Source organism: Parus major, chromosome 3 (genome assembly GCF_001522545.3).
Source record: "Parus major isolate Abel chromosome 3, Parus_major1.1, whole genome shotgun sequence".
Lineage (NCBI taxonomy): Eukaryota > Metazoa > Chordata > Aves > Passeriformes > Paridae > Parus > Parus major.
This window is the reverse complement of record NC_031770.1, coordinates 106,459,962-106,482,323: the sequence shown is the minus strand read 5'-3', so window position 1 is coordinate 106,482,323 and position 22,362 is coordinate 106,459,962. Positions and strand designations below refer to the sequence as shown.

The window sequence follows — 22,362 nt, the reverse complement described above, 5'->3', positions numbered from 1 at the left end:
CCTCCAGTGGGCCTTGATCAGGGAGGCAGAAAAATTGCTGGCAGCATGGAATTTGGCTCCTGCAGCATCCAAGATGGGACTAGGAGAACGGGTGTGTGGTCCTGATTCCTGGCTCATGCTCACAAGCACCTAAGAGCTCATGCAGGTCAGGATTTACACCTCTCCTGGCCTCAGCCCTGCATTCAGCACCTCTGTGGAGCACTGAGGGCCGACATCAAGTGTTTCAGGGACACTGAGTGGGACCTGTACATTGCTCACACACAGCTAAAGCCTTTCCCATTGCAAGCACTACAAGGGGAAATAAGTTAAACCATGTCCATGTGCTCTCCAACCTCCTTAGTGAAGGTTTCTAGCTGGAGGAGTTTTTATAGCAAGAATCCAAAAGCATCCTGAGGAAAGGGGAGCTACAGCTCCTACAGCCCCATCGTGCTCTCAGGACTGTGTCATGCTTTCACTGGCCCCAACTACAGTGTTTCTATGGTTTTCTTGCTTTCCTTTCTGTTCTTTTTCACGGTCCCCCAGAGCTTCAATCAAAGTTGCATTTCTCTGCTTCTCGTCCCCCCCAGCCTCTTGCATTCCTGGAAGGAAAACAAGGACAGATGGAGCTGCCTGGCTGTAAAAAGCTGTTCTTACAATGAAAGCAGTGCTTTCCAATAAAAGTTAAGCAGTCTGGCTGCACTGCCTGTGCTCTGCTTCCCTGCTTTAGGGCACATCTGCAAAGATAGAGCAACCTCAGATGGATCACATAAATAATACAGAATCATTTTTAATAATCAAGCAATGTCAGCCTTGCCAAAAAAGTAGCCGATACACCCAATCCAACTGCTGCACTCTTATAAATATGCTGATCTCCAGAGCCCCCCTTCCCCCAGAGCTGCTGACTGAGCCAATCCCAAGCTTGATTTTTCTTTTAGTTGGGTTGTTTATTGCCAAATTCCAAAACAAAACTAAGCGAAACACACACAAAAGTCACTTTTCAAACGTGATTTATGAAGTGTCTCTAAGTAAGCACATGCATCACACATAAAAACACTCAGGGCTGGGGTTCCAGCTGCACGGGAAAAGCGGAAGCAGGAACTCTCACTGCATAATAAACTACCTGAGCAAGCCCTTTGCTTTGCCTGTGAAAGCTTGGGGACAGATCTTCAGGGAGAGGCATAAGTGCAGCACTTCATTATCTTCCTTCAAGCTGTGACATTATGTCTTTTTTGTTTTATTCTGAAAAGCTCCTTTTATACAAAGGCACACACACACACACAAGAAGGGCAACTATCAGCCTTTGGTCAGTTCACACTATGCCATTCCTGCATGTCCAAATAGTTCAACATCCCTAACTTTAAGCCTTTACCAGCATCTTTTCTGCCTAATTTTATTTTAACGGAGGAAAAGCACATTAATGTTCAGCCCACCTTTGGTTAACAACAGTGGTGTGTACTCTGTCCCAAAGCACAGTCCAAGATACTCTCACAGATACTGGCAGAGCAGCAGCCCTTATATCATCCTTGTACATTCAATATGTAAGTCACTGAGCTGCAAAACAGGATTTCCAGCAAGGACAGAGGTCATTTGCTGTAGCTTGCATGCTCTGAGTGGCCAAACTGAACAACACATTTTGAGGCCCATGACACACCATGTGGTAGTGCCTGGTCCAGCAGAGGTGTTGTGGCAAGGTGTGGGGGACCTGCAGCCCTTGCTCCAGAGGTCTGTGCTCTGTGCTTTACCCTGAATACTGCTCTCCTCCCCAGGCCTGTGGAAGTTCAGATATTTTTATCCATTTGCCATGAGTGTAGGAATGTCTTTTCCAAAGTTACCTCATTCCTAAGGGCAGCTCTGCCAAGACAAACAGGTCCTAAGTGTGATTACTCCAACTGCAGCCAGGGGAGAGAGCTCACACCACAGTAATGTGCATGCTTGAGTCCTAAGCACTTGGAATTATTAGTATTTATGGTGCATGAAATTACATTCCTCACTTCCTCACCTGGCCACACAGATAGGAGGAGGCAATTTCAGATCCTTCCTGCCCTTGTGTGGCTGAGCACTTCTGAAAGCAACGGGGCAGCCCTGAGAGCCCCAAGACAGATGAGCAGTGGGATTTATCATGGGATGCTCTCTGAACTGGGGCCTTTTCAGGAATACATGCCAAAAGGAAAGCCAGAGGCCGATAGCAACTCAATTTCTCACCTAGGAAAATCTGTTCTACCCCAGGCTTGTTTTGTTAATCACACACTCACCTCTATATGCCTTTACTCTCATCTCATTAGGGCCAAAAGCATCCAGCAATTAACACCCTCCAGAGCAAAGGGACCAAGAACTCAGTGAATAACCCCTATGGAAAACTATTGTGCCTCAAACACCAACTAATTAATTCTCAAAAACACCATCAGTGTTCTAAAACCAGCATAGCATTTACCCCTCACACATTAGAAAGCTGAACCATGGGACTTAATTGACTTGCCCCTGGCCACCAAGGCAAATCTTTGTCAGAGTAAAAAGCCAGCAAAGCTGCTTCCTCGCTCTGCCCATGCTGCCTGTGTGGTCACAGGTCTGAGAACAGGACTTCTCTGCTTCTGAGGGCTTTCAGCAAACCCCTTCAAGATGTTCAGACACAACTTTACCTGCAGATACCACATAATGATGGCAACTACTTGGAATTCTGGGCTTACGCACTCCAGCCATGCCAGGTGAAGAGATGTAGATATTAAAATCTCCATCTATGTACCATTTTATCTGTTAAAAAAAAAAAATACCTACATCCACCTCCAGAAATATAACAGCTAGTTCAGTGCACAGAGTGATAGTTCTCATCCACCATTAACATGAGATACCTGATCCATAGGGAATTAGTAAACAAATAGGCTTAAGATGGGGAAAATATTGCTATGCAGTCCCTCCCTGCTTTATCCATTTTGGATGCTGCCTCAGAACCACTGAGCAGCCTTCAGCCACAGCCACTGCTCTGCACTGCCCAGGTTGTTTCACTGTGAGCACTTGCTGGCTTTTCATTAACAAAAATTGTAATCCAGGTGATGATGGGCATATAGACAACGACACCCATCCCCTAGCAGGGACACGAGCTCCTCATGGTGGGTCTGGTGCACAGCATTCATCATCCTCTCAGCAGTGACAAACTCAGGAACAACAACAATAACAACAACAGCCAAAGGCTTAATCCCTTTCCAGGGAGTTCTTGTCTGTAAAACCCTCCTTATGAAAGACAGATGTGAACCTGCCAGTCCAGTCAGATGCAGAAAACCCTGGTAAATGCAGGAATGAACATTCTCACACACAGAATTGGCAGGAATAATGGGGAGATTCAAACAATGAAAGAAGTAAATCATTTCAATATGACAGGATGGATTTGAGAACAATTTCAGGCCATGGACACAGAAATCAAAGACCATCATCTCTGGCAATCCCAAAGGAAAACAATCCTTTCCTTTCTCCAGAAAGTAAAGTTAGAAGTGAAGGTGAAGCAAATTGAGACTGAGGAAGGGAATGATCCCTATCCAGCAAGGCCCATTGCAATAATCAAAGCACACACGTTACCAGTGAAATAATTTAAAGCAGAGATCAAATTCTACAAAGCTAGACAGAAAAAAAAAAAAAAAAAAGTCATAGTAAAGGAATTCTATGAGCAACAGTAAACCTCAGCACTGACAGGGCAAACTGCACCTGAGAGGACCTTTCCTATTGCACAAGTATTCAAACTCCCTGCCAGACTGTGAGTGTGATTTTGCTCTGCTTTTCATTAGCAAGGTTCAAGATCCAGCATCTAATGAAAGCTCTAAATCTCTCTAACCAGCAGGAATAAGAAAGATGCCAGGTGAATTTCCTGGATTAAAACAAAACAACAGGAAATCTTGGGAGGTCTGTCTTATCTTGGACTCCTGGCAGCAAAGTGTGACAGCACCACATCTGCTTCCCACATCAAAGATAATGCCCAAGCCCACTTTTAGGGCGATGTGAACAGCACCACACCACTGTTCAGAAATCCAGAGCACACAGATGAAACCAGTGAGGTGACAAATGGCAGCTCAGCCAAGCTCAGACCATTGCTGGACATCACAGCAGACACACCAAACCCCCAAATCACTCACCCATGGAGGGGAAACTCCCTGCTCCCAGAAATACCTGTTCAGGTAGTGACCTGAAAAGCTTGAAAAATGCACCAGGATGGAGAACTCCAGTCCCAAAGCAGTCCTTTCTTCCATCAGAAGTCCCATTCCTGCTTACCAGCTCTCCAAGGATCAGAGATACTGGTTGTATTAATTCTCAGTCTCCATGTCTTGTCTTTTTTTAAACAATTTGAAATCATGTCCCAATTCTCCCTTCAAACAGATTATTAGTTAAATTACTTTCTTGTTTCTTTCATTCATGTTAAAGTGTTCCCAAACTTTTTAATCAAAATAACAGTAATCAATTTAGAAATCTTGATTTGTAGGTGACTAAGGTCCATTCACACCTCTCTGACCTGCAAGCCAACCAGCTTTGACTTCACAATACATTTGGTAAATCTGAATCACATTTTAGGGAGGGCTATTGTGAGTAAGAAAGCACAAAATATGTGTAACATTATTTGCTATTCTTCTACCACCTCAAAAGCATTTTGGGACTACGTGCCTTTTCCACATGTCTTCTTTGCATCAACTTTCACATCTGGGGATGTAAAACTTCTTCAGTCTTCCAGCTGTTTTTCTCCCCAGAAAGATAACAAACCTGTTTTTCAAGCTGCAGAGATGTCCTCACAAGTTTCTAACACAAGGGTTTTGCTGTGGGTGACCACAAGTGACAATTTGAGCTATGCAAGTCCTGTCCCAGTACAAGACAAGCTGCTGCTGCTTGGGACGTGGCCACTGCTCAGCAGAGCACAACCACCCCGTGCCTTCCTGGGAAAAGCAAGAGGGAGTGTCATTTGTGCAGCATGTGAAACATTAGGGAAAGCTGGGGGATTTACAGGTGAATAAGAGATGGTTACTCCAGCACCATCAGCTGGGGCATCAGTGCAGTACTAAATGCTGCAATGAACCCCACAGCTATTCCTTAATGCTCTGTTCCTTCTTTAACCCCTATGAATTCTTCTGCTGAGACAAAAATGCAGGAGTTGCCTTGCTGAAACAATAGAGGATTCTAGTGCAAATTGCCTTTCTTCAGACTTTTTTTTTTTTTTAATATATGAGTGGTAAAACACTGGCACAGGTTGCCCACAGAGGTGGTAGATGCCCCATCCCCAGAAACATTCAAGGTCAGGTTGGGCAGGTCTAGCTGAAGATGTCCCTGCTTATTGCAGGGAGCTTGGGCATCACGACCTTTAAGTTCCCTTTCAATCCAAACTATCCTATAATTCTGTGAATCTGTTACAGAAGCAATACCTGTTCTCTCCCACCCAGGGGTGTCCCACACACCTGCAGGTTGCCATAGCTAAGGGGAAAACAGGCACCTTCATATAATTTCTCTCTTTTCATAGTTCTTGTTCACCTGCTCTCTTTTCCCCTATTCATCACTGTGAAATCAAGTTATATTTTTGAAAATATATATCAACTGTCTGACATTTGAAAATCTATTTACAGTGCTTTTCTTCCCATTACCTTGTTTACTTTATAACTTTGATTTTATTGAAATGCCATTTTGGAATATTGATTTCACTCGAATTGCAAATAAAAATGGGTTTTCTTAGAGAAAATTAAATACATATTTCATATGCAATAGGCAAGAAAATCTCTCTGAGTCATTCTAGCATAGAGAAATAATTGGCCTATTTAAGAGGGTTGTGTAATGTTGTGTAACTCAGGAGACTGAGGGGTAAATGCTGGTGTGCTGGGAAGATTGGGGGTTTAAAACCTGCTCACAGTCCAGTATCATCAGACCCATTTATTCAGTTTGTGTTTCCACTTATCATGGTCCTGATGAGGAAAATGCAGCAGAACTTGGCATTTGACTCCTGTTCTCTGCTGCATCTACCACCAGCAGCTCTCTCTATAAAGCTTTTGGTAAAAGGTGAGTGAGAGGGACTGGGAAGGTACGTGACATTGGCTCCTTCTGTACATAAATATTTTGCCAGTAACACTTTGTCCATGAGATGTGTGAAAAATGGCACAGCTGACAGGGCAATGCAAATAGAGCAACTCACGCTGGGGTGAGGAACTCTATTTGCTGCTTAATCTCTCCTTCTGAGAAATAGAGTTAAACTACATGCAGAAAAAAAAAAATTCCTTTTATCCGAGGCTACCATTGTCTGTACTGGGAAAATATATTAATAGAGTTGTAAATCAAGTTAAACAAAGCAACCCCTGTATTTGAGAAGGAAGAAAAAAGTGTCATTACAAAGGATGTGCTCATTGCAGGGCTGTGAACAGCCACTAGAGATGGATCCACCTTTCTACCAGAGGGACCCCCTAAAATCCTCTGTGACATGGTCCAAGTGTCTTCCCACCCCAGATGGAGGCTTCTTGTGAGCTAAATCCTGCATATCAATCCTTGCCCTACCACAGGGGAAAGTGTTCATGCATTCAAAGGAAAGATCTTTGCAAACCCTTCATATATTCAGCATTCCCATTCAGATTTTGCTTAGGAAAAAAGCAAACATCCAAAGAACTGCTGCAGAAAGAATCAGACCTTGGAAACCTAAAGGAATTCCAGACTCATGTGAGTCTTCTACATCAAAGAAAATGGGACAACTGGAAATAGGAAGCAGCCCAAGCTTGCCACAAAGGGGTCTCTGCAACTTGCTGCAAAGCTGAGAGACATCAGTATTCCCTTGTGCTCCTCCTGCACTTAACAACAAAATAAATCCATAGCTGTAGTTATCTGCATCCTGAAAGAAGAGTCACATCATGTGGCAAGTCCCCCAAGGTGTCAGGACTAAAAGTGGGCCCCAGAGAACCCAAAAGGGCACAGCTTCACCCCTTGGGCTGAAGAACAAGCAGTCCCTTTCAGTCCCACAGGCAGAGCTGGTGCTGGGCTGCGGTGACAGAGCGGCTTCAGCAGAGCCAGCCTGCTCACAGGCAGCTCAGCAGAGCCCCACTCACAGCTGCAGGGGTGGGATGCCATGTGCTAGGATAGCACACCCCTGCAGCACCTCATGGATTTACATCTGGCCCCTACAGCAGGTGGGCTGGAGCTAACGCCTCCAGCCAAATCTCCAGCTCAATGTCCTATTAATGCAAATCCCAGCTTAACTCTCCTAACTCGTTATGGCAGGTGCCATTTGCTGCTCACAAGAGAGGCAACAGAAGCTCCTGGTAGGAGGGTCCCCTAGATAGAAAACTTGGTGATTATGAGTGATGCCTGACTGTTTCAAAAGAACATATATCACCAATGAGGCAAACACCAAGAAGAGGAGAATTCTGAAATTTTTGAAGCTGTCATTAATCATAGAATCATTTAGGTTGGAAAAGACCTCCAAAATCATTGAGTCCAACAATTAACCCAGCACTGCCAAGCCCCCCACTAAATCAGTCCTTAAGTGACATATCTACATTTTTGAACACTTCCAGAAAGTGATTCCATCACTTCCCTGAGCAGCCTGACCACACTTTTAGTGAAGACACTTCCCCTAATATTCAATCTAAACCTTATCTGATGCAACCTGAGGCCATTTCCTCATTACATGGGAGAAGAGGCTGGCTCCCACCTGTCTACAACCTCCTTTCAGGCAGGTGAAGTCACCACTGAACTTACCAACAGCTACCAGAAAGACATGTAGGACAATTTGCCTTTTAACTTTCCTACCATAAACAATGTCCAATAGCCAAAGTTGCCTTTGAGGTGACAGACAGGATGTCCATATGAATCTCAATGTACACAACAGGAGGACCAGAGAACAGATAGCCTACACTGTAGATACTTGCTTTGACAATGCTGTCATTGCACTGCTTGCATTGCCTCCTAATCCATCTGCAGGAAACCTTAAAATATGGAAAGTTATTAAATGCGAAACCGATAAATTATCTACAAGGAAGAGGGAGAAGAAGCAGCTCCTTTAATCTCCCAATAAAGAAGCAAAGGAAATTGCATCATCCCCAGATGGGAGACCAGTGTGGCTGGCCAGGCAGACAGAGGGATGACGGCGTTGGCATCAGTGACACTGCTTGCACAGACACAGACAGACAGCTCTAGAGAAGAGGGAATGCCTAGATCCAGCTCCCTCCTGGCCATCTAAGAGTCCTGACACAATCTTTGTATCTGGTTACTCTTCCTTATGTACATCAATTCCCCAGCCCTAATGCATGGGGGGAGTGAACTTTGCTGCTGACACGTTTCTGCTGTTGTTCTCAAACAATGTGGGAAAGACAAGTTGAAGCTCTCTTTGGCCAAGTGTGAAACCCACCAACTACAAAGTGAAGCCAAGCTGAAAAATTACACTTGTCTTAATTTTCAGAGGAATGTAAAAAGAAATGAGAAACAGATTCTGAGTATTTTTTTTAGCACTACAATTTTTTTTATTTTTTTTTTTTCTGACCCATTATCTCATCAGTAGCAACAGTTTATTTTCTGGCCTCCTTCCACAAGCTCTCTGGGTCAGATAGAGGTATTTGTTTTAATGTAATAAATATGGTTGTTAACCAAAAAGAGGCAGATGTTTATCCCCAGAATGTTCCCTACATGTTCTCAACCCCCTTTTACTGAGATTATTTCTTGTCTAAATTAAGTGCATTTAAAAACCTGTCTGAAATAATTACTCCAGAGGCCAACAAATAACTGTTCCTTAGTGGAGAATGATATCTTGTGGACTTCGTTCCTTCTGGTCATGGCTCTCACTGTTTACACCTCCCCAGAGCAGAGTAAATGTTGACAAATTAGAGAAGCACCATTTCAGACTTGGTCACAGAATCACAGAATGAGTCAGGCTCAGAGAGACCACAGTGATTCATCTGGTCCAACCTCCCTCCTCAATCGGGGTCATCCCATAGCACAGGGTACAGGATTGTGTCCAGATAGGTCTGGAATAGCTCCAGTGAGTGAGGGAGACTTCACACCCTCTCTGGACAATCTATTCCAATACTTGGTTACTGCACAGAAAAGTTCTTCCTCACATTCAGGTGGAACTTCCTGGGCATCAGCTTCTGCTTCTTGTCTATTGCTTCTCACCACCAAGCAGAGTTTGGCTCCATCATCTGACATCCTTCCTTCATATACTTATATGCACTTACAAGTCTTTCCTTCTTAGTGCCAGGTAAGAGGTTTTTCTATGCCTCAGCCCCTCTGAAGACTTAGTGTATGGAGACCCTAACACTATGAGCCTTGATCCAGTTGCAGTGACTGTCCAAAAACACAAAAAAGGAAAAGAAGAGCAGAAATCCAGAAATCTACAAGAAGCCAGGTTCACAGCTGACTGAACAGAGGCAGATTAATCTGCCATTGCCTGAGACCAAGCTCACAGCCAGTTACTACAGAGCCACAGAGAAGCAACAACTATTACTTGTCTGAGCCCTTCAAAGTCCTGATATTCCATCTGCTTCTGCTCCATTAGCCATCCAAACTGAGCTTTGTGCTCACTAGGGACCATCCTACAGCTCTGATAGCTGAGGTGTTGCTGCTCACTGATACAAGATCCAGTTTGTGGCAGCAGTTCCTCACCTTGCCTGAACTGGCCATTCCCAAAGATCTGATGGAAAGCTGGGTGCAAGATCAAACCCAAATGTATCTCTAACCCCAGAGAAGCAGAATGGACATCAAAAGCACTGACAGGGAGCTTCAGATTTCAGCAGGGACTTCAGCACTTACCTGTCAGCCTAAGTGACTCAACCAGGAAAAAGTTGACTCAAAGAACCACAGAAGGGGGGAAAAGCACTTTAATCACAGGCAGGCACATTTATCAGCTAAAAGAAAAACCTCCCTCTCCACTGGGATTTGCCTTGGTAAACACAGAAGACACAAGTCAACCAAATTGCCTGCCCAACCCCTCACCCCACATCCAGCCGACACTCAGAGCCAGTCCCCTCAGCTCACTCCAGCAGGACGCTCTGCAGCTCCCCTCCTCTGAAGTTTGCTTACATTACTGCCTCCCTTTGCTGACATTGGCAGCTTTCTCAAGCCTTTGCATAACTATTTTTTCTGGGATATACTTAATCTATCTTATTTTTATCCCATCTGTGAGAAAAAGCGGCTGCAGCGCTTTGGCAGTGCCGCCAGCCCTGCAGATCCCATGACCCCCTCGCCAGGCTGCTGTAATGTTTTCTGTTTATCTGGTGCTGCTCTTGGGCACTCACCCATGTCCTATCCCAAACGCACCAGGAATGTGCAAGTCCTCCTAAAGGCCTCTTTCAAGGTGAATTAACCAAGCCTCATGCATACAATATTGCTGAGCATGGACTTTCAGACTTTTCTTTTTCCATATAAAGTTTTAAATGGGTTTAGACTGAAAATCTTCCTGAGGGATCTCATGTTTTCTGCATACATGGGTCCAGCAAATGAAGTTGGATGGAGTCCCTGGGAGAAACTGCTACAGCTCAGATACAGGGACTACTGATGTCACATGTGCTGCTTCAGAGGGAAACAGGGCCAGGAGGAGAGACAGTAACAGCTTCACCCAGGTCAGCTGCTGGCAGTGCTGGAAATACCACTGCCAAGGATGGTACCACTTGAAAGCTAGGGGTGGGATGCCTGTTGTAGCTGCCATGGGATTTAAGCAAGCTAAGTCTGTGGCTGCTGTTATCCAGGAAGAATGGCTGAATGGTCTCACTAGTCTTTTTGAGCTTTTACTTAAGTACCTAAACAGCTGAGATTGCCTACTTTGCAAGACAGTGTGCAGAAGGATGTGAGATGGTGGCCAGTGATGGGTGCTACAGCCTGGACCGTGCTGGAAAATTCTCCAGGATGCAAGGAATCATATAACCATTGGAAGAGACCTCCAAGAGCATCAAGTCCATTAACCCAGCACTGCCAAGCCCACCACTAAACCACATCCCTGAGAGCCACATCTACATGTCTCTTAAATCTCTCCAGGGATGGTGACCCTACCACTGCCCTGGGCAGCCTGATCCAATGATTGACATCCCTTTCTGTGAAGAAATTCTTCCTAATACCCAATCTAACCTGCCCTTTGTGCAACTTGAGGCCTTTTCCTCTTGTCCTGTCACTTGTTTCTTGGGAGATCGACCCCCACCTGGCTCCAACCTCCTGTCAGGGAGTTGTAGAGAGCCAGGAAAGTGAGGCTGTTTCTCTCCTTCTGCCACCTGAGCTAGCACTGCATTGGTACTAAGCCTATGGTTTGGAAGCATGAACAATATGTCACTGTCACAACGAGATCTGCAAAACCACTTCAGGCAACTGTTTGTAAATCCTTTTGGGTTTCTAGGTCCAAACATTTGTAAATCCATTCCCACCAACTGGGAATACATGAGTCAGTGACTATCTGACAAATCTCCAGTTATACAGGAAGGTGTAAAGACGTCATCCTTTTTTAAATCGATATTTTTAATCAAAGTTTCCCGGCGTAAATGAGTAAAACAAAGATTTTTATGAAAGAACCTACCTAAGTACTTAACTCTCCCTTCCACTGTTCCCACTTCTGAATGAAAGAGCAGGACACAAAATGGGCCTTTTATTAACAAGGACTGACAGGTCAAATTAAAGTCTTATATACACTTCACCATCTTATTTTAAAAAATCCATATCCCACCTTGCATAACATTTGAAAATTATTTTTTTATTTATTTTTTTTATTTATTTTATTTATTATTTTATTTTTATTTATACTTATTTATAACTTTGAATATTTCCCACTTTATTTTTATTTCCCCCCTTTTCTTCACTAGCTCACTGGCCAGAACAGAAATGTACAGGTATGGGTCTTCTTCACTTGTTTGCAGAATGCTTCAGACTTAGGGATTAATTAGTTCAAAAGAACAGAGTACATGAAGTTCTTGGGGAGAGGGATGTAATTACTGCATTTGAAGTTCTCCGGGAAGAACGTTAAAATGGCATTTTTTTGGAGTTAATGTTTTTTCCTGCTGCTCATTCTGGCTGGAGGCATCCTCCTGTCTTTCCTGACTAGGATCCATTTAGTTCTTACAGAAAAGCAGGAGATAAAGGAGATGCCTCCTGTGAGATTGGGTGGGGAAGAAGCTGTGGTCCACAGTTGAAGCAGGGAAACACAAAAGACTTGGAGTGCTCATTTTCCTAAGGATTTCACTTAATCAAATTTTCACCAAACTGCAAGCCATTTCTAACCACTAATTACCCACTGCCTGGAAACTATTTTGAACAAATGTAAATGTACAACATTCAGTTGATGATAGCCTTGAAATGTAGATCCTGGGAAGCCTGTGAACTTCAACAACTGTGGAGAAACAAAACCAGAGTTTCTTTTCATAACTTTGATCCTGTTCTAGGGGCAATACACAGGCACACGTAACGGATCTTTCCTTCCTCTCTGTTTTCTTGCCAAGAACAGTCTTTGGAAACAGCACTGTAGCTGCTCCATACCATTTCTCCTCCAGAATGTATCAGATGTTATTTAAATAAATGCATGCTAGAACATTTCTACAGTGCCTCCTGGTAAACTGCAGCCGTGAAGAGCCTACGTTCAGACTGAAGGAGCCAAAAAAAGCTGAAGTCAAACAGAACAATTCCACCTCATCCTACAGGACCAGACTCTACATGATGATGTAACAGATTAAACACTTAGAAGAACTAATGATGGATCACAGGTGTTTCCCCACAAACACTGCAGCCTGCCTTAGCACTGCCTTTTTCTGCTTCCTCTTTGAACCTCACAGGAATGACTTGTCACTGTGTGTTGTACCCCAGCAGTGCCACAGCTGAATCAACGACCCAGCCATGGACCGGGGGGAAACGACACCACGGATAGCCTCAAGTAGTCCAATGGAAACATCAAGGCAGAACTAATTCCCTTAAAATCCATGGAGATTTTATTTTAAGTTTTCCCATACTGTTTTTAATCTCAATGTCTTTATGGCTCTTTGCAGATTGAAATCATCAGGTTGTTTTCTGCAGACCAAAGTTCAAACCCTTGTGGAAGTTCACATTTTCCATGTAGCCATTTAATCCCTACAGTCCCCATCACAAAATTTCTGCTCAAAAGCAAGACCCAAAGCTCAGGAATTTAGTGAAAGAGAGGATGCAAGATCTGATGCAGTTCCTCAGCTGCCTATCTTGCAACCAGGTCTTGAAATTATAATTGCCCAGAAATAAAGTTTATGCAGACTCAGAAGATAAGCAGGACAAAACCATGGCACAGGCAAGCTGCATCCATTTATCAGTAAAGCAAAAGCAAATACAGATGGAACAGCAGATTTTTTTTTTCCTGAGCTTCTGTTTGGAATCTGCTTTTTCTTCCAGGGTCAACAAAGCCTCCAGTTTCAAACATTTGCATATATGCTTTAAGAATTAGCATGCTGTGAGGTCTCACTGCAGACAGCAAGTGTTTTCTCAAGCAAAATATGCAACAAAAAATCATGGGGGTTTTTCCCACCTTTTCCTTTTAATTAACACAATCACATGGAGTTTTTCAATTTTCCAGCACGCCATAAGCAAGAGGGAGTGAAGCCTCTGACAGATGGCTTTGAGGTAGCACCTCCACTTTGCAATTGGATAAGATGACTTTCCTCATGTCATAGATGTTGGACTAGGGGAGCTCACAGCCTCCTTGCTCTTCCAACTGCACTTGGTCTCCTCCTCAGGTCCATAGTGGTCCTGTAGGGCACATTAGGTCCCAAGAAGCCCCTGAGACAGGGATATAACTTGGGGTGCTTGTGTCATGCTGTGCTTTTTTGAAATAACTGTAGGCAGGAGACATAGAAAACATAGGAGGCTTGCTTCTCTTTAGTAGGTGGTTTACCTCATATCTTTGCCTGCTTTCCTGTATTTCACAAAAAATACCCTCCTTCTTCCTAGGTCAAGTTTTCTTTTGCTCGCTGCTGTATGCTTTCACTTCATCTCTGAGCTGATTCACACTACGTGATCTCTTCATGAGGGGAAAAAATCAAAGGTCAAGAAAGCTCTAGTGGTTTTTATGTAGCAGTGAGTTCTGTAGTAATGAACATTTCAGGTTCTGGAACTTTACCATCTATGCTATTACACATCTCTCTCACAAGATTTGTTGTGCTTGAATATTAGAACAGGTTGCTGAGGGAATTGGTGGAATAGCCAGTCCCTGGAAGTATTCAAAAAGTGCGTAGATGTGGTACTAAGGGGCATAGGTAAGTGGTGAACACAGTGGTATTGGGTTAGTGGTTGGACTTGATGAAACTAGAGGTCTTTCCCAACCCTAATATTTCCATGATTCTGTGATTTTAGTCCAAGCCTAAGGGTAGTCAGCAAATAAGGCTCAGGAACCTGCATGTGTCAAGTGCACACAGGTGTTTCAACCTTCCTAAAATTTTTCTCCAACTTCCATTGTGGCCACCAGACATCAGCACTTTGCCCTAAGCACCTGTCTGAGAGTGAGAGATGACAATTTAGTTATTCAGCTCCCCACAAAAGTTTGCAACACATGCTCACTTCAGAATTGGGAACCTATTTGTCTGATTCTGGAGTCCGCTTGGACTACTTTGACAATTTACACTTGCTTTAAGGACATTTTATATACTCAGGAGGGGGTGAAAGCAGCTTAATGTACCTGAGAATTGGTCCCACAAAATCTCCACCTATTCTGTACTGCTATTATCACACAAAATGGGAACAGCAAATGTTTCAGAGAACAAACCATACCGGTTCAGGGCAAATGGGTGCAGAGACTTCATCATTGTTTCAGTGCCAGGAAAATGAACAAATTTGCCCCCTGGGTTGAAGCTAAAGGAACAAAATTCTTGAGCCCTGCCTAAAATCACATGGATCTGTTTGTCTTGTCTGATGTTGTTCCATGGTGATTCACAAGCATTGCTCAGCCTTGCTGTGTGATGCTTGGCAGCCAGCTGCGCAGTCAAAGCTGTGCAGAGACCAAATGAGGGTCCTGATGCATGTTTTTTTCTTTCTTGCAAGAAAACTCCTGCCTCAGAGACAACTCTAGAAAACTACAAGCAAGGTCAGGACAGAATCAGCAAGTATTTAGTGTTGTTAGAAAATTAAGCCAGATTGCAGATACCCATATGATCCCCTTCCAACATGCATCATTTCTCTTGGTAACAACAGGCAGTGCCTCACACACTGCTTTGCAAATAATGATTAAGGTCGAGAATACTTCCCCACATTGTAGCCTGTCCTTTGCACCTGCAAAACCTGAGTTATGGAAAGTTGACTTGAGGCCACGTTTAATAAAAGCCTTCACCACGTGTCACAATAGTGAACCTGCAGCCATCCCACCAGCAGCGTGACCTGGAGCTATTTTAAGCACTGAGGCATTCAGCAGAGTCAGAAGGAGTCAGGGGCACTGAATTTCTCAGGAGTGACTCAGAACCCGTACTGTACATGTAGGGTCCAAGGAGACAGGGTGTCTGGGAAGGGCAATTAGGTGTTCCCTTGTGTGCCCAGTGAGGAGCTGCTGAGAGGCAGCCAGCTGGAAACACAGGGATGTATCTGAACAGGCACCTGCCTCCAGCTTGCTCCTCTCAGAAGCTGGCTGACGTGGCACAGAAGCCTTTCCTGTATAGCTGGAATTTCTTACAAGTAGTGCATGAGATACTCACCACCTGGCACAGCATCCTCCTGAAGGACAGGTGATGCAGACCCATGCAGGGAAGCACAACCCAAAGGTGGAAGTTGACTTAAATAGGACTAAGGTGTATTTCTGTCTCTCTGGGAAGGGTTTCTGCTGCATTGCTGTTGTCCTTACGTGAAACTCGTGTTTTGAAGCAGCTTGTCAGGAAGCATTAGCATGCCTGGCAGGTTTGCCTAGCTTGGGCTTCTTCAAATAAGGAAACGAAGGGAACGAGGGGAATTCCCAATTTTGCATGTTTAAATAGTAAGACTGAAAACTATTTAGAATCCTGCTGACCAAATCTCAGATCTTGCAGGCTTAGTGCTGTTCAAGCCTCCTTAGCAGGCTGAAGAGCACCCTTCTGACTTCTGAATTGTAGCAGAGGAAGAAAACACTTACAGAGCTGTTCAAGAAAAAAAAGGAAGGCCTTCACGAAAAAAAAGGACTAGCTACCAATACCTGATCACTTTCTGCTTCCACCTTCTGCTTGTGGGAGAGAGGTAAGGGATCTTCCCTACACTTTGGGCACATCTTTACCCCTTCATTCCTGTGCTCACCTGGCACCACACACGGCTGTGACATTCATGGCTCCCAGGAGAGCCTTTTGTACTTGCTCTGCAATCCAAATCCACTAAATACACATTAATCTAATTGTAACCATTGTATCAAGCAGAGGAAAAGAATTAAGAAACTTCAGCGTACAATGTGCCAACTATTCCAAAAATCAGATCATTGTGGATAATAAACAGTGAGAAACAACAAAACAGGAGTCAGAGGAATTGGAGGCTTTCATGGTCACTGATGTAGTAAATCAACACTGCAGTTTAACACAGACAAATGTAGTGTAAAGTAATATATCTGAAGGAAAGGACTGGACTTGAAAGCACATATTTAAATGTGACATTCATGCAGTACACTAACCAGGAAAATTAGGCTGATTTCATTAAAGAAAAATAAATCTCTGAGGACTATACAGTCCATGGATACATTAATAAAAAAGAAGGGGAAAAGAAGTAGTCTAAGCATAATTTAGGCTATGTCAGAGGGAAATCACAGTGACTAGCAAAATAAAAGGAGCACAAGGTAGATTATATGAGGTTAGTGAAATAAGTCTTGGTGGGAAACTCCAGGAGTTTCTGTATTACAGGTAGTGTGAGAAATACCAGTGAGGATCATAGGTCAGCTTCTGCTGCTGTCTTCATCCTTAGTACTGGGTCTGATGACCAAGAAGTAAACTCATTTTTAGTTAGCAAGCTCCCTGGGTATATTTAAGATAGGGCCTGCTTATTTTAATTATGACAACTTCTGATGTTCTCAGCTTTTCACTGCACCAGCCCCTATGGAAACATTTCCCCCCACCCCCTTCAAGGACAGGCAAAGAGAAGAGAAGAGAAGAGAAGAGCAGGGATTAGTGGTCTTTCCATCCCCAGTAGTCAGTGAAGGAGGAGAACACTGAATTATCAGTAACAGAGGAAATCAGAGGCCAGATCTGTGTTCTTTTCATAACCACAGAACACCTCTGAGAACTCTCCAAAGTGCAGGTGCACAGATGTATTCACTCCAGTGAAAACCAGCCTCTGCTGGTGTGGGAGGGGACAGACTGCTCCGTGCTCCTAAGGTTAAGAGCAAACTAACTCTGGCCAAGGGCACTGGAGGGAAACTCCTTGTTTTTAGCAAAGCTGTGGTTCTGTGTGGGTGCAAATGGCCCGTGATGCCCTCAGAGTCTCATCTCCAGTGAACTGCTGGGAACTTCCATCAGGAGGATGAGGTCCAAACAGCTTGAGCTGTGATTTCCACCAGTGGCTCTGTGGAAATCGGGTGTCTCAGAGTGAACACCACAACACTGACCTTCCTCAGAGACCAAATTTATTCTCAGCAGAGAAAGGAAACCTCTCACAATTGCCAGATTAAGCTGATCAAGAACTAACAGGAACTGGAGGAGCAACAGGAGTGGCCTCCTCCGTTCTGCCTCCAGAGAAGAATCTGGCTTTTATTACAAAATTCCAGCCTGGAGCTTCCTCCCACAGGATAGACCAAGGAGGCCCAAACCTGTAGGAATTAACCAAAAATAACACTTTCAGGGAGGGAGAGGATGATTGAGGGAATTGTTGATGGGATACAGAGGCCTCTCACCTCCTTCTCACCAGTTCAAGTCTGAAAGGCAGGAGGAAGGAGAGAAAGCCTCTGACTTTGAGAAATTTGTTGACTTTAGCAGATTTATTGGGAATCAAGTGACTCCCACAACCACCATCATGTCAGGCAGCCCCAAGCCAGTGGACGGAAGAACACAAACTGTCCTTCCCATCTCCATAATAATCCATATGTTTAAAAATAGCCAAAGCAAACAGGATTCTGTTTGGGGAGGGAAAGAGGCAGGCATCTTTTTGGCTATGTTTGGCCAGCAGCAGGGATATGGTTTGGTTAATCCTGACCATTTCCACTACACATCCTCATTGCTATGGTAATGTCCCATAAACAGAGCAGGGTTCAGCAGCTCCCTGGAGCAAGGAGGCAGCACTGTCCTCAGGTAGTGGCACTGCATTAGAAGAAGAAAAACAAGAAATTTGTGCAGGCGAGCTGAAGACTCACTAGAGCGTATAAATATTACCTAAATTTGTGCATCAGCATTTAAATACGACATGAACTGGAGCTGGAGCTAAGCAAGAGCAAAGCAGATGAACACAGAGTGTCTGATTCAGCCTGGGGAGATGGGGAAGCACAGGGAGCTGGGAAGCACCCACAAACTGGGCCAAGGCTATCCCAAATGCTGCTGCTGTTCCCCAAGAGAAGCCTGTGAGAAACTAAAGCAGATGGCAGCCAAAATCCTGGTGGGCAGCCACACAGAACCCTCAGAGCAGCCCTGGGCAGGGCAGGGAGCACCACACCAAGCTCAAGCACTGAAGCAGGAAAAAGCAGCTCAGAGAAAAGGATCCCCAGCACCCTAAGAAGGCAGGAGTGATGGGAGATCTCTCCTGGGGCTCTCAGTGGCCATCATGGGTTTGTGGCACTGCACAGGGGTCTGGCTCAGGAATGAGAAATAGCACAGACCTGCTGTTAAAAATCAGGACTTGTTTGCCCTGCCCTTGTGCAAGATGAGAAAGGGGGAAGGGAAGCACGTGCTCACCCCACCTCCTTGCAGTGTTCACAACCTGTGGCCTCTCAGAATGCTGGTGCCCCCACTGCAGTGGAGTGGCCGCTGAGAGAGGCTTTACTCAAGGCAGTACTTGAGTGAGGTAATCTAAGACAACAGGATTAAACTGAAAGACACAATTTATGTTGTGCAACAGGAAATATTTCCAGACAGTGAAGTCTATTGGGCTGCAGAGCACTTTCCCAAGGTAAGCAGCAGAACTGGAATGGCCATCCCTTGGCTCATCTGTCAAGGCTACAGGAGCACTGTGTGGTGTGGAGAACACGCTCCACAAGGAGACAGGACAGAGACCCCAGGCTGGCTGCTGTTACAGCAGTTCTGTGTAAAAACAGGGACCCAGAATTTGCTTATGCACAGAACAAATTTCTATTGACAGAAGAAAAAGCTGAGATATAGGGCAAGTAAGAAAGAAAAACAAAACAAAAAAAAAAACAAAAGCAAAACAAACAAACAAAAACACAAACAAACAAAAAAAAAAAAAGCCAGAAAGGTCTTGGTGGTACTTTAGACCCTGAGTGAGTTTCTCTTGTTTTGCTTTCTCCTTTGCAAGTGTCAGTAAAAAGCAGATATTTAGGGACTGTTTCTTACCTTCCCTCACTGCTGTAAATCAAGAATAACATCACTGAAATTAGCAGGGCTTAAAAATGAAGTTAAAATGAAAAGCTTAAAATGAAGTGGGTTCACATTTAAATCCAAAAAAAACTAAGGATAAAATTATGTTCACCTCCCAGCTAGCACACAAGTTTTGAGATAGTTTAGAAACCGACTTCCAAGGACGTGCAGTTGAGACAGATGTTCGTCTCTCAATATCTGTATATACAGCTGGATTTCCAAAGGACTGGAGGTCCTATCCCCCCTTCAAGCACCCAAGGCAGCCCCTGAAGCTCAGTTAGCCCTCCAGTCACTGTGCACAGGCAGTAATTCCATTCACCTCCGAGCTGCCTTGCCTGCTGAGCCCCTGTGAAAGTGCCAGTCTGTCACCCCATTTCCTTTCACATCGAGCATACAGAGCACAGCTCCAGGTAAATGCTGTTTCTTAGGCTCCAAGGAGGTGCTGGGAGTAACTTCTGCTACAATTTCTCTCCTCCCTCTGTTACATGAGCTCGTTACTCTCTTGGCTGTGTCTCTGCTAGTAAACTAAGCCCTGCCAGAGCCCATTCTTCAGCCCTGAAGCCAATTGGCACGGCCTGACGCCTACATATTACTAAACTCTGTTACACTCTGAAACAAGGTGACTACATCCAAACTGCCTTTGGAGTGTCCTGGCCCTTCCTGAACTCCAGCAACACCCAGAAGTTTTTCTTCTCAGATCAAGCCGTGTGTGGTAGCACAGATGTTCGAGACCAGCTCACTTGTACTGTATAAGCCAGCTGTGAGAATACTGAAAGTGAATACTTTTGGATAAATCCTTCAGTAGCACAACACTCAGAAAGAGGCTGGGAGACTGGAAGACCCGAAAAAGTATTTCCCACTGAACTTGATTTTAAAAAAAATGTGCCTTTCATAGAGGAGCTGTGAAACAAACTTTGAGCTTTTACCTAGAAACTGGCTCCAGGCAAAGCTGTCAGGAAATGTCTCCTGGGTCCCCTATTGCTTATGGCAGCAAGACAAGGGGTGCCAAGGCTGGACAGGGAGCTTGAACTTTCCCCAGCCATGGGAGGAGATGTACCTTGGCTGGAGGCGGGGGAGAGGGACTCAAGTGCTCAGGGTGAGCCCAAAGCCCCTTTCCTACATACCCATTTTCTACCTTTTCCCACCACTTTCTCATTAGGGAAGGGGGGACAGAGAGAACTCTTCTGCCAAACCAGCATAAAACGAGAGGTAGTTGAAGAAGCAACACAAATCAAGCAGTGACTAGGAGGTAAACATATAGTACACAATGCCTTGAGATCATTTTTCCTGGGGCCAACTCCAAGAGTTTTATTGCCCCACTTATAATTAGCTGGTAAATATTGTACATATAGTTGACCTTTCTAAATGCTGCTGGGTAGCTGGAGGTATTGGGAGCTAATCCTGCCTGTGAAGACCCAGGGTTGTACAGCACCGACTTTATCTGCCGGCGTGTAATGCTCTGCAAGCGCTTTTTTCCCTCACTTACTGACACATTGAGATTTACTGCCCTGTGTCAGTGAGTTCAAGAAAGCCTTTTAACTCTGGAAGCTCCGGGAACCGGCTCCAGCACATGCTTCAGGATTTATCCGTCAGTTTGTTACGCCTTGTTTGTCCAAGAAACAGTCAAGACTGAACGAGTCAGGAATGACAGAAATAGTACATGAAGTCACAGTTGCTCCACTTTAAAGCACAAGCATTTGTGTCGTTTTCCTACCAAATATATGTGCGTTCAGCGAGCAAATAAGGCAATGGCAGAGGAAAGGCAACACGGGCAGGATTTTACAGATGCCAGCTGAGTTGTGCCCACTCCTTCAAGCGAGGGTAGCAGAAGATATCCACATGTACCAGCTCTTTCTGCCCAGGAAAGCAATCCCCAAGACTGGACACACTCACAAACCCTGCAAGCCAGCCCTGGGAAAAACCTGTGAACACTAAACCGAAGCTGAAAGAAAAACACGTACGAGAAAACTGAGCAGCCCCTGCTCTTTGCCTCACCTCCGCTCACTGCCTGCCCGGCTTCTGAACATCCCCGCGCTGCTGTCCGCTCTGTTAACCAGCCCGTTTTTCCGTCAGTCACATCCAGCCACCGGCTCCAATGCCAGCCCTCGCAGCTGACCTGTCCCACGGAGCGAGACGCGCACCTGGCTCCCGTCCCCTCCCGGTGCCCGCAGCCCCCCGCCCGCCCCGCAGCGGCATCCCCCGCTCCCGACCACCTGCACGGCCAGCAGCACCACGGCGGCCAAGTTTGCGAGAGAAGGATGGTTTTGCTCTCACCGCCGCGGGTTCCCAGCAGCCTGGGACGTACGGAGAGCCGAGCGGAGAGAAGAAAGTTGTTGTAGCGTTCGGCTTCTTGGCGCTCCTGGCAGCGGGCTGGGAGCCGAGCCCGTGGGGACGGCAGGACAGGAATGCGGTGTGGCAGGAGGGAGAGCGAGGTGTGCCCAGCGCTGTCACAGCTCCCGAAAGCCGCGGCCGGGAGGGCGCACGCCCCGCGCGTCTGCGGGAGGGCTGGAGCGAGTGCCGGGGAGGGCAGCAACAGGAAATGACACAGAAACTTCACCAGGCTCCAATCCAAACTTGGCCCCTGACATGAAAGAGAGGGGAGGCAATTGGGGGCGGCTGGGGGGGAAGAGAAATTTTTCCTCCTCATTAACCAGCGTAAAAATCTGCTGACTGAAAAAAAAAAAAAACCAAACCGAAAACATCACTGTGACAAGTTTTATTAAAGCAAGGAACGAAGGGGGGTAGGGGCGGGATTCCCATCAGAGTTTATTTATTTGAGCAGGAGCGGCGCGATGATGTTAGACACTAAGAGCAAAATGCCATTTTCAGCAGTTTCCTGGCTTTTCTAAGCTCTCGAATGCTCCAGCGTGTGCCTGAGGGCAGCGGGCAGGAGCGAGGTCCCTCCTGCATCCTGCGGCAGCTGCTGCCCCAAGAGCCCAGGCAGCTCTGCCGGGGGTGCAGGCAGGCGCTCCGAAATGCTCCCGGAGCAGACGGGATGGCC

The 22,362-nt window shown here is 45.3% G+C and overlaps 1 protein-coding gene across 3 annotated transcripts in view; it reads right to left on the bottom strand.

The window, feature by feature from the left end:
- EVA1A (eva-1 homolog A, regulator of programmed cell death) overlaps positions 1 to 22,362 on the bottom strand; it is a 202,752-nt gene that overhangs the window by 43,586 nt on the left and 136,804 nt on the right. Inside the window, exon 1 of one of the 3 annotated variants that reach the window (XM_015620815.2) lies at positions 21,357 to 21,501. The exons of the other annotated variants lie outside the window; for them this stretch is intronic. The gene's annotated coding sequence lies outside the window, so the exon portion shown is untranslated. Of the gene's footprint in view, positions 1 to 21,356; positions 21,502 to 22,362 lie in introns of those variants that run through there. 3 annotated transcript variants of the gene reach the window in all.